Source organism: Sus scrofa, chromosome X (assembly GCF_000003025.6).
Source record: "Sus scrofa isolate TJ Tabasco breed Duroc chromosome X, Sscrofa11.1, whole genome shotgun sequence".
Classification (NCBI taxonomy): domain Eukaryota; kingdom Metazoa; phylum Chordata; class Mammalia; order Artiodactyla; family Suidae; genus Sus; species Sus scrofa.
Genome location: NC_010461.5, coordinates 62,877,709 through 62,892,381, shown reverse-complemented (window position 1 = coordinate 62,892,381; position 14,673 = coordinate 62,877,709).

The window sequence follows — 14,673 nt, the reverse complement described above, 5'->3', positions numbered from 1 at the left end:
CTCTGCACTCTTGGGAGAGAAGTGGCACTGTCCAGTCCCCACTGGAAGATTTCATGGGGTATCTGGGACTCACTGCACTCCTGAGGAAGGGGGGTGCAGAGCATGGCACTTGCTTTCAGTTTTCACAGGTTGACTGATGCTAGAGAGCTTCTGGGATAGTGGGGGTAGGGCCTGGCACCTGCTGGCAGTTTTTCCTGCAGTATCTGGGGCTTGGACACTTCAGGTATCTTGGAGGCTGGGCTTGGTGCCTGCTTACAAGTGTGCTAGTAGCCACCTGCCTCTGGATATCACAGTGATACTAGAGGCTCACACTAGCCCCCATACTCTAGTAGATGGTTTCCTGTTGCCTGAGAATGTTTACAGGGGAGGAAACTAATGTTGGCCCTACCCCTGTCCTCACATGCCCCCCAACAATGGCACTTTGCCTCTCTGGCAGGACCTGGTTCATTCTGAGTACACTCTTCAGTATCACAATCCAGCCTCTTCGGTCCTTCTCTAAATAACCAACTACAGTCATCTGGATCTGACTTCTGAATCCTGAGCTTCAGCTCCTAGCCCCCACCCACACTGGGGGGATGAGGTTGGAGGGCACAGCCCATCAGTGTTACATTTTGTGCAAATTACTCTCCATTTTGCCTTTTGCAAATCATTTGCTGCTCTTTCCTCTTAGGCTCCAAAGTTCCTCCTCTATCTAGGCTGAACTCCATACCAATGAGAGGACTTCCCAGGGTGTATGAATATTTTCTCCCTCACAGCTCCCTCCCTGGGGTGCAAGTCCTGTCATAATTCCATTCTCTCTTTCCCTTTCTATCCTTTTTATTTTTTCCATTCTTTTCCCTGCTATCCTAACCAGACTTGCAGGGGGGTTATTGCCTTTTTGGAAGTCTGATGTTAGCATTCAGTAGATGTTGCATATGAATCATTCCACTTGTATTTTTTATGTCTTTGAGGGGGAGAGGTTAGTTCTATGTCCTACTCCTCCAGCCCCTTCCCCATATGTTTAGGGAGTTTCCAGTTTTCCCCTCTATCTTCAGAATAGTTAGTTTTACTTGCTAATTTATTTATGTTGATTAGGGAGGGAAGTAGATGTGGAGAGACTGGACATCTGATCTGTTTCATCCCAGTGTTTGAGGTCTGAGAATGTGATTTTTAGTTTAATGTTTAGGACAATGAAACACTGCATTAATAACAAAATCTGTTTTCCTCATAGAATTTATTAAATTAGAGTTTTATCTACATGTGTAAATGGTGAGAATGGATGGCATTATGGAATAAATAAATCTATACACATTTTTCTGTTTTATTTTTAAAAAGGAAGCACATAATGGGAGTCAGGACAATTACCAGTGAAGCCTACATATTAATTAGGAGAGGAAAACAAATTTAAAAGAAAAACTCATTTCAACCCAAACCACATCATAGATGTTCAGCCTTCAAGAGCATTTCCATGAAAATAGGATATTTTCCTTCATGATGCTATGTCCCTATAGCCTTGAGTTGGCAAACACAAGTCTGTCTCCATGTCCATGATCTGTTTCTTTCTTTCTTTTTATTGGATACATCATTTTATTTTTTTTCTTTTTATTGTTATTTCCCCCCCAAAATTTTTTCTGCTATACAGCATGGTGACTGAGTTAAACATACATGTATACATTCTTTTTTCTCCCATTATCATGCTCCATCTTAAGTGAATAGGCATAGTTCTCACGGCTACAGGGAAGGATCTCATTGCTAATCCTTTCTAAAAGCAATAGTTTGCATCTATTAACCCCAAGCTCCCAAACCATCCCACTCTCTCCAAATCCCCCTTGGCAACCACGAGTCTATTCGCCAAGTCCATGATTTTTTTCCTGTGGAAAAGTTCTTTTGTACTATATATTAGATAGCAGATATGAGTTAAATCATATGGTATTTGTCTTTCTCTTCCTGACTTACTTCACACAGGATGAGTTTCTCGTTCTACCCATGAGCTGCCAATGGCATTATTTTGTTCTTTTGTTATTTTTTATGGCTGAGTAGAATTCCATCGTGTATATATACCACATCTTCCTAATCCAATCATCTGTCCATGGACATTTGGGTTGTTTCCATGTCTTGGCTATTGTGAATAGTGCTGCAATGAACATGTGGGTGCATGTGTCTTTTTTAGGGAAACTCTTGTCTGGATATAAGCCCAAGAGTGTGATTGCTGGATCAAATAGTAGTTCTATGTATACTTTTCTAAGGTACCTCCATACTGTTTTATATAGTGGCTGTACCAGCTTACATTCCCACCAACAGTTCAGGAGGGTACCCTTTTCTCCACACTGCCCACCAGCATTTCTTGTTTATCGATGTATTTATGATGGCCATTCTGACTGGTGTGAGGTGGTATCTCATGGTTGTTTTGACTTGCATTTCTCTAATAATCAGGGATGTTGAGCATTTTTTTATGTGCTTGTTGACCATCTGTATATCTTCCTTGGGGAAATGTCTATTCAGGTCTTTTGCCCATTTTTCCATTGGGTTGTTGGCTTTTTTGCTGCTGAGTTGTATATGTTGTTTGTATATTTAAGAAATTAGGCCCTTGTCAAGTGCATCATTTGAAACTATTTTCTCTCATTCTGTAAGCTGTCTTTTTGTTTTCTTTTTGGTTTCCTTTGCTGTGCAAAATCTTGTCAGTGTGATTAGGTCCCATTGGTTTATTTTTGCTTTTATTTCTTTTGCTTTGGGAAACTGACCTGAGAAAACATTTATAAGGTTGGATGTCAGAGAATGTTTTGCCTATGTTCTCTTCTAGGAGTTTGATGGTGTCTTGTCTTATATTTACGTATTTAAGCCATTTTGAGTTTATTTTCATGCATGGTGTGAAGGTGTAAGTTCCATTGATGTGCATGCAGCTGTCCAGGTTTCCCAGCAACACTTGCTGAAAAGACAGTCTTTTTCTCATTTTATATTCTTGCCTCCTTTGTCAAAGATTAATTGACCATAGGTGTCTGTTCTCATCACTGTTATTCAACATAGTACTAGAATTCCTATCCACAGTAATCAGACAAACAAAAGAAATTAAAGGCATCCAAATAGGAAGAGAAGAGGTAAAACTGTCACTGTATGCAGATAACATGATACTATATATAGAAAACCCTAAGGAATCAACCCAAATACTACTTGAACTGTTCCACAAATTCAGCAAAGTAGCAGGATGTAGATTAATATTCAGAAATCATTATATATTATCATTAAATAAATCATTAATATTCAGAAATTAATATTTCTATATACTAACAAGGAAATATTAGAAAAGGAATACAAAAATACAATACTTTTAAAATTACACCCCAAAAATTCAAATACCTGGGAACAAATCTGAGCAAGGAGGTAAAAGACTTACATGCTGAGAACCATAAAACTTTAATCAAGGAAATTAAAGAAGATGTAAAGAAATTGAAGGATATTCCCTTCTCCTGGGTTGGAAAAATTAATATTGTAAAAATGGCCATACTACCCAAAGCAATCTACAGATTCAATGCAATCCCTATCAAATTACCCATGACATTTTTCACAGGACTAGAGGAAACAATCCAAAAATTTATATGGGACTACAACAGACCCAGAATTGCCAAAGCAATTCTGAGGAACAAAAACCAAGCAGGAGGCATTATTATCCCAGACCTCAGGCACAATTACAAAGCCAGAGTCATCAAGACAGTGTGGTCCTGGAATCAAAACAGACATACAGACCAATGGAACAGAATAGAGATTGCCTTAGGTATTATTGTCATTTTCACTATATTGATTCTTCCTTTCTAGAGCAGGGTATGTCTTTCCATCTGTTTGTGTCTTCTTTGATTTCTTTCATCAGCATCTTATAGTTTTCAGAGTGCAAGTCTTTTGTCTCTTTAGGTAAGATTATTTTATTATTTTGGTTGTGATGATTAATGGGATGGTTCCCCTAATTTCTCTTTCTGCTCTTTTATTGTTAGTATATAGAAATGCAATTGATTTCTGTATATCCATTTTGTATTCTTCAACTTTACCAAATTCATTGATGAAATCCAATACTTTTCTGGTAGTATTTTTAGGATTTTCTAGGAACAGTGTCATGTTATCTGCAAACAGTGATTGTTTCACTTCTTCTTTTCCAATATGGATTCCTTTTATTTCTTTGTCTTCTCTGATTGCCATGGCTAGGACTTCCACAACTATGTTGAATAACACTGGTGAGAGTGGAGGTCCTTGTCTTGTTCCTGATCTTGGTGGAAATGCTTTCAGTTTTTCATCATTGAGAATTATATCTGCTGTGGGTTTGTCATAAATGGCTTTTATTAGGTTGAGGTAGATCCCCTCCATGCCCACTCTCTGGAGAGTTTTTATCAGGAATGAGTGTTGTATTTTGTCAAAAGTTTTTCTGCATCTATTGAGATGATCATATGGTTTTTAGTTTTCAGTTTGTTAATGTGGTGTATCACATTGATGGATTTGTGGATATTGAAGAATCCTTGCATCCCTGGGATAAATCCTACTTGATCATGGTTTATGAACTTTTTCATATATATTTGTATGTGGTTTGCTAATAGTTTGCTGAAAATTTGTGCATGCATATTCATTAGTGATGTTGGCCTGTAATGTTCTTTTTTTGTGGTATCTTTGCCTGGTTTTGGTATCAGGGTGATGGTGGATTCATAGAATGAGCTTGGGAGTGTTCCTTCCTCTACAGTTTTGTGGAAAAGTTTCAGAAGAAAAGTTGTTATCTCTTCTCTGAAAGTTTGGTGGAACACATCCTTGAAGCCATCAGGCCCTGGACATTTTTTTTTTTTGGAAATTTTTAACCATATGTGCACTGCTAGCACTCCTGAGAACTTCAGGACTGGGACCTGTTTTGGCATCCACATAACAACAGAATGGTAAAACAGAAAATTATACACTATGATATGGCAAAGAATCGGTTTTCTGACAACAGAACTGGATAAAATACATAGAAAACACTAAATGATGAGGAGATAGATGATTTACCTGAAAAAAATTCAAAGTGATGATAGTAAAGATGATTCAAGATCTTGGAAAAAGAATGGAGACAGAGATCGAGAACCTCAAAGAAATGTTTAACAAAGACCTAAAGGATTTAAAGAGCAAAATGAATAGCACGACAGCTGAAATTTAAAAAAATAATAATCTAGAAGGAACCAATAGCAGGTTAACAAATGCAGAAGAACGAACAAGTAAGTTGCAAGACAGAGTGATGTAAATCACTGCCACAGAAAAGAATAATGAAAAAAAAAGAAAAGAAAAAACTGAGGAGAGTCTAACAGACTTCTGGGACAACATTAAATATACCAATGTTAACACCATAGGCGTCCATAGGGAGAATAGAGAAAGAAGTTGCCAGAGAAAATATTTGAAGAGATTACAGTTGAAAATTTCCCAAATATGGGAAGGGACACACTCACTCAATTGGAGGTAGTGCAGAAAATTCCAAACAAAATAAACCCAAGAAGAAACACACCAAGACACATACTAGTCAAAGTGACAAAAATTAAGTTTAAAAAAATTAGGAGCAACACTGAAATTTGATGGAGAAATTAAAAGCTTTCCAGATAATCAAAAGCTAAGAAAATTCAGCATCAATAAACCAGCTTTAAAAAAAGTGCTATGTGAACTTCCCTATGAAGCAAAAAAAGGCCACTACCAAAAACAAGAAAATTACAAATTGGAAAGCTCAATGGTAAAGGCAAACATAAAGTGAAAGTAGGAAATTACACATTGACAAATATGATTCAAACTAGAAATTGTGATGAGAGTACAAATGCAGAATATCAAAAATACATTCAAAATTAAGATACCAGCAACCCAAAACAATTCTGTACACATACATACTGCTATATCAAAATCTAATGGGAATCACAAATGAAAAAACTACAATAGACACACATAAAACAAACCAAATACAAAACTAAAGATTGTTATCAAATCACAAAGAAGAGAACCAAAGAGGAAGGGAAGAAAAAAACCTAAAATAACAAAACCAAAACAATTAGGAAAACGGCACTAAATACATACATATCCATAATTATGTTGAATGTATATGCATTAAATGCTACAACCCAAAGCTACAGAGTGGCTGAATGGATTAAAAAAAAAAAAAGACCCATACATATGCTGCTTACAGGAGACCCACTTCACATCTAAGGACATATACAGATTGAGAATGAGGGGATGGAAGACAGAATTGGAAGCAAATGGAAATCAAAAGAAAGCTGAAGTAGCAATACTCATATTAGACAAAATGGACTTTAAAAATAAAGATATTCACAAAAGACAAAGACACAATATAATGATCAAAGGATCAATCCAAAAAGACACAATTATAAATATATATGCACCCAACAGAGGAGCACCGCAATTCATTTCCACTGCACCTCTATGGAAACTCCTGATTTGTTTCTTATTTATCCTTTAGATTCTTTTTTTTTTTCTTTTTGTCTTTTTAAGGCCGCACCTGCGGCATATCGAGGTTCCCAGGCTAGGGGTCTAATTGGAGCTACAGCTGCTGGCCTACACCACAGCCACAGCAACGCCAGGTCCAAGCTGCATCTGTGACCTATGCCACAGCTCACAGCAATGCCAGATCCTTCCTTAACCCACTGAGCGAGGCCAGGGATCGAACTTGCAACCTCATGGTTCCCAGTAGGATTCATTTCTCCTGCACCATGTTGAGAACTCCAATCCTTTAGATTATTTCTACAAGGATTTTCAGGGTCATACGATAAAAGAAATATACAATTAGAGATTTTAAAAGAAGGTTAAGGGGCCATATCAAAGAATTTGTGAGGAGCAAGATATGATTATTCCAGATATCTAAGTTGATGTAATTTTCAGGGTTCATAAATGCAAAGACAAAATTTGGTAGTTATACAGTGACCACTGCCTAATAAATGAAAGCGTAACGGTTCTTCAGTAAACAAACCATAAGCCACATGCAGGCAGAGACTATACTTTTTGTTTGGCACAGTGCCTGACACATGATAGGAACTTAAACTATATTCATTGCATGAATGAATAAAAGAATGAGTGAATGAATGAATTTTTAATGAATTTATTGAAAGTAGGGACTATGATTAAACTCACTTGGTATCCCAAGGACACATCAGTGAGTTTTATAGTAGATATTCAATGGTTATCTCTTAAATGGGTGTATGAAAGAGAGAAAAGTTTTCCTTCCACTAATCTCTAATAAAAATTTAGTAAGTGTGTATGTATATGGTGAAGAGGAAAAACACTGAAGATTCAAGTCTTCATTTGTAGCAGTTTTATAGAAAGTACTGTGATATTTTGTCATTTGGTTCTTCCTCATATCATCCTTTAGTGAAAGTCCAGGACACATTAACATTACAATCTTCTTATTGTGAAGTTCAAAGAACACTCTTCATTTCTTTACTTATTTACCTTTATGTCAGCATTGATATTAGTGATCCCTCTTTCCCACATGTTCTCCTCCCATGGCTTATATAATTTAATTGCCAGGATTCCCTTTTATCTCTTTAATTACTTCTTTCATTCTCTTTTGAAATTCCTCTTTCTCTGCCTGCTTCTTAAATTTTGGTGTTTCTCAGAAACCTGTCCCTGTCCCATTTCTATTTTTACTTTAAATACTTTCATCCATTCCCACAGGTTTATCTACCACCTGTATGGTTTGATTCCCCTTTCCAGAATCCATCTTTCCCCCAAGATTCAAATGTGCATATATAACTGATTAATGGACACTTTCAACTGACAGGTCCACGTGCATCTCAAATTCAATGTATCTAAAACTGAACTAATTATCTTTTCTTCCTCCTGTGTTCCCCATCTCAATGGATGACACAGGTAGCCACCTAATTGTCCATTATCCTTCCTGTCCCTCATACACCATATATATAACCAAATCTTGGAGATTCTACCTCTTAATTTGTCATGATTCTGTATGTTCTTTGACTTCCTCATCATCATCTCTTTACCAGAGTTCTTCAATTTCCTCCTAACTGAACTTTCTACCTTTTCTATTGTGCTTATCCAATCTATTCCATGAGTAATCTATCCAAAATTTAAATCTCTCCATCTGATCAACTCCTACTACTCCACCAGTTTTCAACTTAATCTGGGCTAGATAGCACTGCTATGTTTTCTCATGCCATCCTCTAATTATTCTATCTCCATCATATTACTTACACATTATATTATAATTGCTTGCTGTTTCCTCTATTCAGTTTTAAGATATGTGAGGGCAGGGAATCTCTCATTGTTTTATATTCAGTTTCTATCATAGTTCCTTGAAAATGGTAGGCATTCAATAAATATTAAATGAAGTTATACATCTATCTAATAACACAATTTTGTCTAGAGAATGGTTTACAAGTACTTTTCTTAAGAATCAATTGCTCCAACTCAGCTCAATTATAATACCAGATATCATTTATTGGGCAGCTAGTATGTACCAAGAGCTGTGATATGTGCTTCACATTATTCTCCTTCTTTTATCCTCACAACAGCGGTGCATCATAACTCTCGTTTCCAGATGAAGGAAAGAGTCCAAAGAGGCCAAGCTTTTGTTCAATGCCACACAGCTTGTTCTGTGGTAGTACTAGGATTCATATCCAAATTTATCTAATTTCAGAAACTATACCCTCAGTCTGATTTTAACAAGTTCAAGTGTTTAGAGGGCACACACTCTGACAAAAGTTCTTTAACTACCAGAGGAGTGAGGTGCAAAGATAATTATGATATTCCTCTTCACTCTGGGCTTCTAGAAGTCCTTTCAACCTTGACATTGACAAAGAGGTAATGCCAGGGTTATTTGTTAGCAGAGTGCCATTCTCCTTAGAAACTGTCTTTGGATTATTTGTCTACAGTTTACCTTTAAAATCCAGGTGCTACTTAGCAGCTTCCCTAGGAGGCTTTATGAAGAGTAACTAAAAGAAAAAAAAAATGAAATAAGGGAGAGGGACCTTCTCAAATTACAAAATCGTGGTACTGGTTTATTTTCTTCACCCTAGCTTCAGCTGTCTCTTTATGAATGGTGCTATGGGTTAATCAAAGTTACCAAAGGCCTAAGCACCACACTCCAAGCAAGTCTGAAGCACACCCAGCATCCCTACCATCTCGAGGGCAATATTGCAGTTTTTATGATCTCTGATCATTACAACAGCATTGTAGATATTATTATATTTTTCACTTTAAAAGTGAAAGAGGCTATAATCCATGAATCAAGTAATTTGCCAAAAATCCATGTAAAGTGAGACAGTTGAGGTCTGAACTCTGGTCTAATTCCAAGGTGAATATTCTTCCTACTGTGCTTTTTTGCCTCTCATCTGGTAGTGAATTATCCAGTGCAACTGCTCAGCAAAGTGTTTTTTCAAACTAAGTGATCTCTCTGGCTGGTTGTTCCATGAAGAAGGAAAGTAATTGTTCCTTTCTACAACCCAGCAAAAACAATCTTTGTGCCAAATACTTCCTTTAACCAGATCAATAAAACCCCCTTAAAATAAGCTATTTACTAAGTCTTGAAAATGCTTCTTCTAGAATAAACTTCTCACTGAAGTCATCCCTTGCAGAGGGAAATTTATGTGCAGGTGAACAGTGCCTGTAACTCATTTTGTAAGAAAAGACATACGCTATTGACATGTGGAACCAATTCCACAGGATAACGACAACATTTTCAAGACTTTCTTGGAAACACTTTGTAGTTCCATTATTTGCAGAGAAAAGGGAAGTGGGGGGAATGGAATTGAGGGAATATTCGTGTTTTTTTTTTCCACAGTTCTCTGATCAGTTGCTATGCTTGTGTGTATGTCTTTTCCTTTGACTACTCAAATGGCAGAAGGAGCAAGTTTCCACAATTAGAATTATACAGACACTTGTTTCCCATGAAGCACAAATTTGCAGCTACTTTTGACTTCTCCTTTAGGCAAACAGTAGATAAACATGAGGCAAACATGAACTATTTACAAAGGAGCAGGGATTCCAGAAACAGATTTCGTTAGAGAATGAAGACAAATACACAGGCAACACATATTTATAAAGTATTTCATGCATGTATCATAAATTTTCCCCCCAAGAAATTACAAATAGTTAGTTTTTAGAGGCCTAGCTCTCAGTATCCTCCTACCCTTAGCTGCCTGAAACCCCAGCTGTTCAGTGACATTTAGAAGCAACTTCCAACTCACTTTAGAACATATAAACTCACTGATACTTTGGATTACTTGCAGAAAGAGTAGCCAATATCTAGCTTCAGGAGCCCAGGAGTAATCTGTCCCTTCTGTGATATGCTTGGAGCAAGCTCCAAGGCTGTAACGGGGGAAAGTTTACATTTTATGTGTCTTGCAATATGAATGATAGTGTACACATGGTAAAAGTATGTCACTCACTGTCTTAAAGGTGGGCTTACTCTTGGGCACTGCTGAGAACTGTCTGAGTCTTGTGATAAAAGGAAGGGATTCTGTCACAGAAGAGGGAACTATGGTCCCCTCCAGAATGAGCACAAGAGAATCAATAAGTGTACGTTCGAAATATACCCCAAAAAGTCTGGGATTTGGAAAGACACACAATGAGTATCTGTGCAAGTGCTCAAGCTATCATGCACTAACTATGTGACTTGGGCAGGTTATTTAAGTTTTCTGAACCTCAGTTTCTCTATATAGAAACAATACCTACATTGAAGGGTTGTTTTAAGGAATTATTATGAGTATTAAGTGTTGTATATGACAATTCTTATCATAGTGTTTAATACATGGTAGTTATTTTCCCTTGGATACATGGATTTATAGTAATTCAATTTGTTTGGGAGTCACCAAAATATAGTGACTAGATTATGAACTTTAAAATAATATAAACCTGTCTTCAAAATCCACCTCCACCCTTTTGGTGTCATTCAGACTGGGTTCAAATCTCAACTGCACCCCTCTCAAGCCTTACTTTGATCAACTTTAAAAATGTGATTATATCTACCTCAAAGAGTGGGTGAGAGATCAGAACAAATGAGATAATATATGTTAAAGTTTTAGCACAGTACTGGACACATAATAGGTACTCAATAAATATTAACCTCTTCTTCTCATCCCTAGAAGACTGTGGCAGTCCAACTGATTTGTGAAAATAGACTAGGCCTTTGCAAAAGTCACTAGATAATCTGTACCTGAAAATAATTTATTTTCTTCTTTTTGTGTAAAGATATCACAGAGAGAATTTAAGTCATTTGAGCTCACTCCTCTTATTTATGTATTCCACAGTACATGTTTAAAGTATCCCCAGTGTACTAACTTTCTTTAAGAGATCAGGACCATCAGCCATTCCCCTACAAGAGTGGATTGCTAGAATTTATCAGATAAAATGCTCAATCCATAATCAAGCATTCATGAGATCCTATAGCTATAGCAATTATACATATTATTTTTCCCCCAGAACAGAATCAATTTCAAGTATAATGTCCTATGTCCAATGTCCTCATAAATCACTGCAAAGGCCTGGCAATTATAATTTGATTTTCAAAATACATCTCTTACCTCTGCCACTCATACCCAAAAGCAATTTAAAAGTCATTTGATAGGCCATAGGACCTGATAATTGATTCACAAATTGTGATTACTGTACCTAGAGTTCTCTGCAGTATGTACAATGTGGCACTTTCTCACTCACTTATTCCTTCACACAAGCATTTATTGAGCACCCACTATTTGCCAAGTAAATGGTGCCACAGAGGTAAATATATAGGAGAGTAGACACAGAGGTAGACAAGTTAAAATATAATGTGACAGATAGGAAAGTAGAGTTATATAAAATATGCCATGGTAGTTAAGTGTACTATACAACCACCTAATTCTGAGAATAATAAGGGAGTCTTAACTAGAGGAAGTAATTGTTGAACTTTGGCTTAAATAATACTTAAACACATAAATGATAAATAGATACAGTTTTTCTGAGCAGATATTTTTGGGAAGTTGGATTGGGAGGTATTCCCTTCTACTACTGATTTCCATTTTGTCAGCTGATATTTCAGTTTTTCTAGAAACCAATAGAAAATAAATTTCCTCATTATAATAAACCTACTCTTACATACTTTTCATAGAAGTGGAATTTATAATATCTACTATTTTTGGTCATTAGGTGGCTGAAAATGCACGCTTATTAGTGGCCTCCCTTTTCAAATATCATTACTACCTCACAAAACATGAGTTGAAAAAGAAACATATAATATTCATACCCACATGTAGACATACATATAAATGCATATGTTTATGAGTATGTGTACATATTGCACACATGTACAAACACTTACAGTAAGCTCCATGTGCAGAAACAAAATTGGTGGCCAGTATTTGATGAGCATAGTGCTTGATTTGGAGCTTTAAAAAGGTTGAGTTAATTGTTAAATGCTAGTTTGAGTTTCTAAAAATAAGCAAAAAAAAATTACATTCATAAAAGCAGTTTTGATGCTTTTGAACTCTGCAGCTTTATTAAAAATATTAATTTCATTTCTTTTTAACTAATCAGTTAATTCAATAAATATGGTCATTTTCAATTAACCTTAATTGACATGCCCTGTGTTTCAACTAGTGAAGATTTTTTCATTTAGTCTTCCTCCTCCACGGTAGCCTCTGCTTCAGCTCACTGCCTAGCAAAGACATGCCATTTCTTACAGGGACCAGGCAAGACAGACTGAACATTTCAATGATAATCTATCTCAGTGTATGAGAATAGCTAATCCCCGGGCATGCCCTACTTTAGGGGGAGGTGTGTCAAGCACTCCACATATTAAGATCTAAGCATAAAGCCAAAAATGGCCCAGAAAAAAAATCCAAAGCTGTCAACAGGAATGTAACTGCAAGTGTTTTTGCAAGGAACGAGCAAACGAATCAACAATAGAAGAAAAAGTCTTCATGACCAACAAGACAACACCATTGGTTTCACAACTTTCATCTCTCTTCTTGAGAGGAGTCTGGAAGTAAATTGGGAAACATCGATCAGAAACTATATAACTTCTGATCAATGTTCAAGATCAAAGCACCTTCTCCAGTTGGCAGAGGAAGCCAATATGGAAGGTAAAAAAGGCTCTGAAGGCACATTCAGCTCTGCCTAACCAAAATAGGATTTATCTCTATCTTCAAGCCTTAGCCAGCTCACACACAATCCACCTCTGTTAGGGAACAGGCAGCTATACATTTTCCGTATAAAATCCAACTGGCCACTGCTCATTTGCATCCCCTTTTTCAAATCCAGCCATCCCAGTTACTCTGAGGTTAGATGACCAACAGCTGAGATTTTTTTTCTATGAATGCATAATTGGTCATTGATGAATGAACAGGCTCTCACTCAGTCTACCTGACCTAGGAAAAAAAATTCCTGACCATCTTTCCAGATGTTCATGCCAGTCAACACAATCTCCATATAATTTATAAGGTATTAAATATCAAAAAGAATGGATCTTTTCAGTTAGCATCGTGGCAGATGATGATAGCAGTACATTTTATGTGAGAAGTCAGCACAGACCTCTCCCAGTAAAACTGCAAACAGAAAACTATGAGCATTGGCCCCAGATCCTCTTAGAAAAATGCTGTCATTATACTCTATTACAGTTAAAGCTATGTATGCACTTCCTGGATGGCATCCAATCACAGAGCACTTTTCTCTCCCTTCTACATTTTTTTCCTTTTTTTTTTTTAGTAAAAACATGCCTTCTCAATGGCTAGACAGTGGTTTTGAGAAAAGAAATTAGACTGAAAATCAACCAGGGGAATGTGTGCTGAAAGTAATTAGAGATTTTTCAGAATCATCTGTAACAAGATAATTCTTTGTAGTCCACTTTGTATGTTGTGTGACATGCCATATGGACTGAAGACTCCAGTCTAACGTATAATTCAGAAGTACCAGCAAGTGCCAGAAACTACAAATTAAATGAGGGGAAACTGCAAAAGGAAAGGTGGAGTTATTTACTTATGACTTGAATATTGCTTACAAATTTTAAACACACTCAAGATTTGTCTCCATTCTTTGAGCTCTTCCTTGAATACTTGGTGAGATATTTGGGAACATCTAAAAGTTCTGCACAAACTCAAAAGTAGAAAAAGAGTGACAAAAGCAACCTCATTAGGAAATTAGTTATGCACTTACTTTGACAATCTGTATTCTAAAATCAGATATTTTTTCTCTTAAATTCTCTTTTGAAAGTCAGCATAAAGCAATTGGAAATGATGTTATACTTTGAAGAAAAGATAAAATTCAAGGGATAAATCAAGAAGTTTTATAGAGCAAGAGACTTAAAGCCATTCAGACCTGGTTTCCCATCCCAGATCTACCACTTTGATTCATTCAACAAATATTACTTGAGTGTCTGCTATATACTAGATATTGTACTGAAAAAGAGCAACATGATCTCTGCCCTCATGGAACTTATTTTTAAGAAAGTGATATAGACAGACATCAATTTAAAAAAAAACTCAGAGAATTCAATGAAGAAAATTATAATAGGGTAAATTGATAACAGAACTGCATCTCTTCATATCTACTGTAGATTGGGTGATCAGGTAAAGCTTCTCTGAAGAGGGGACATTTACACATGAATGATAAGAAGCCAGCCACGTGAAGACCTAGTGAAAAAGTATTCTAAACAGAGAGAACAGCAAAGGCAAAGGACCTAATGCAAGAATGGGCTTCACTTATTAAAGA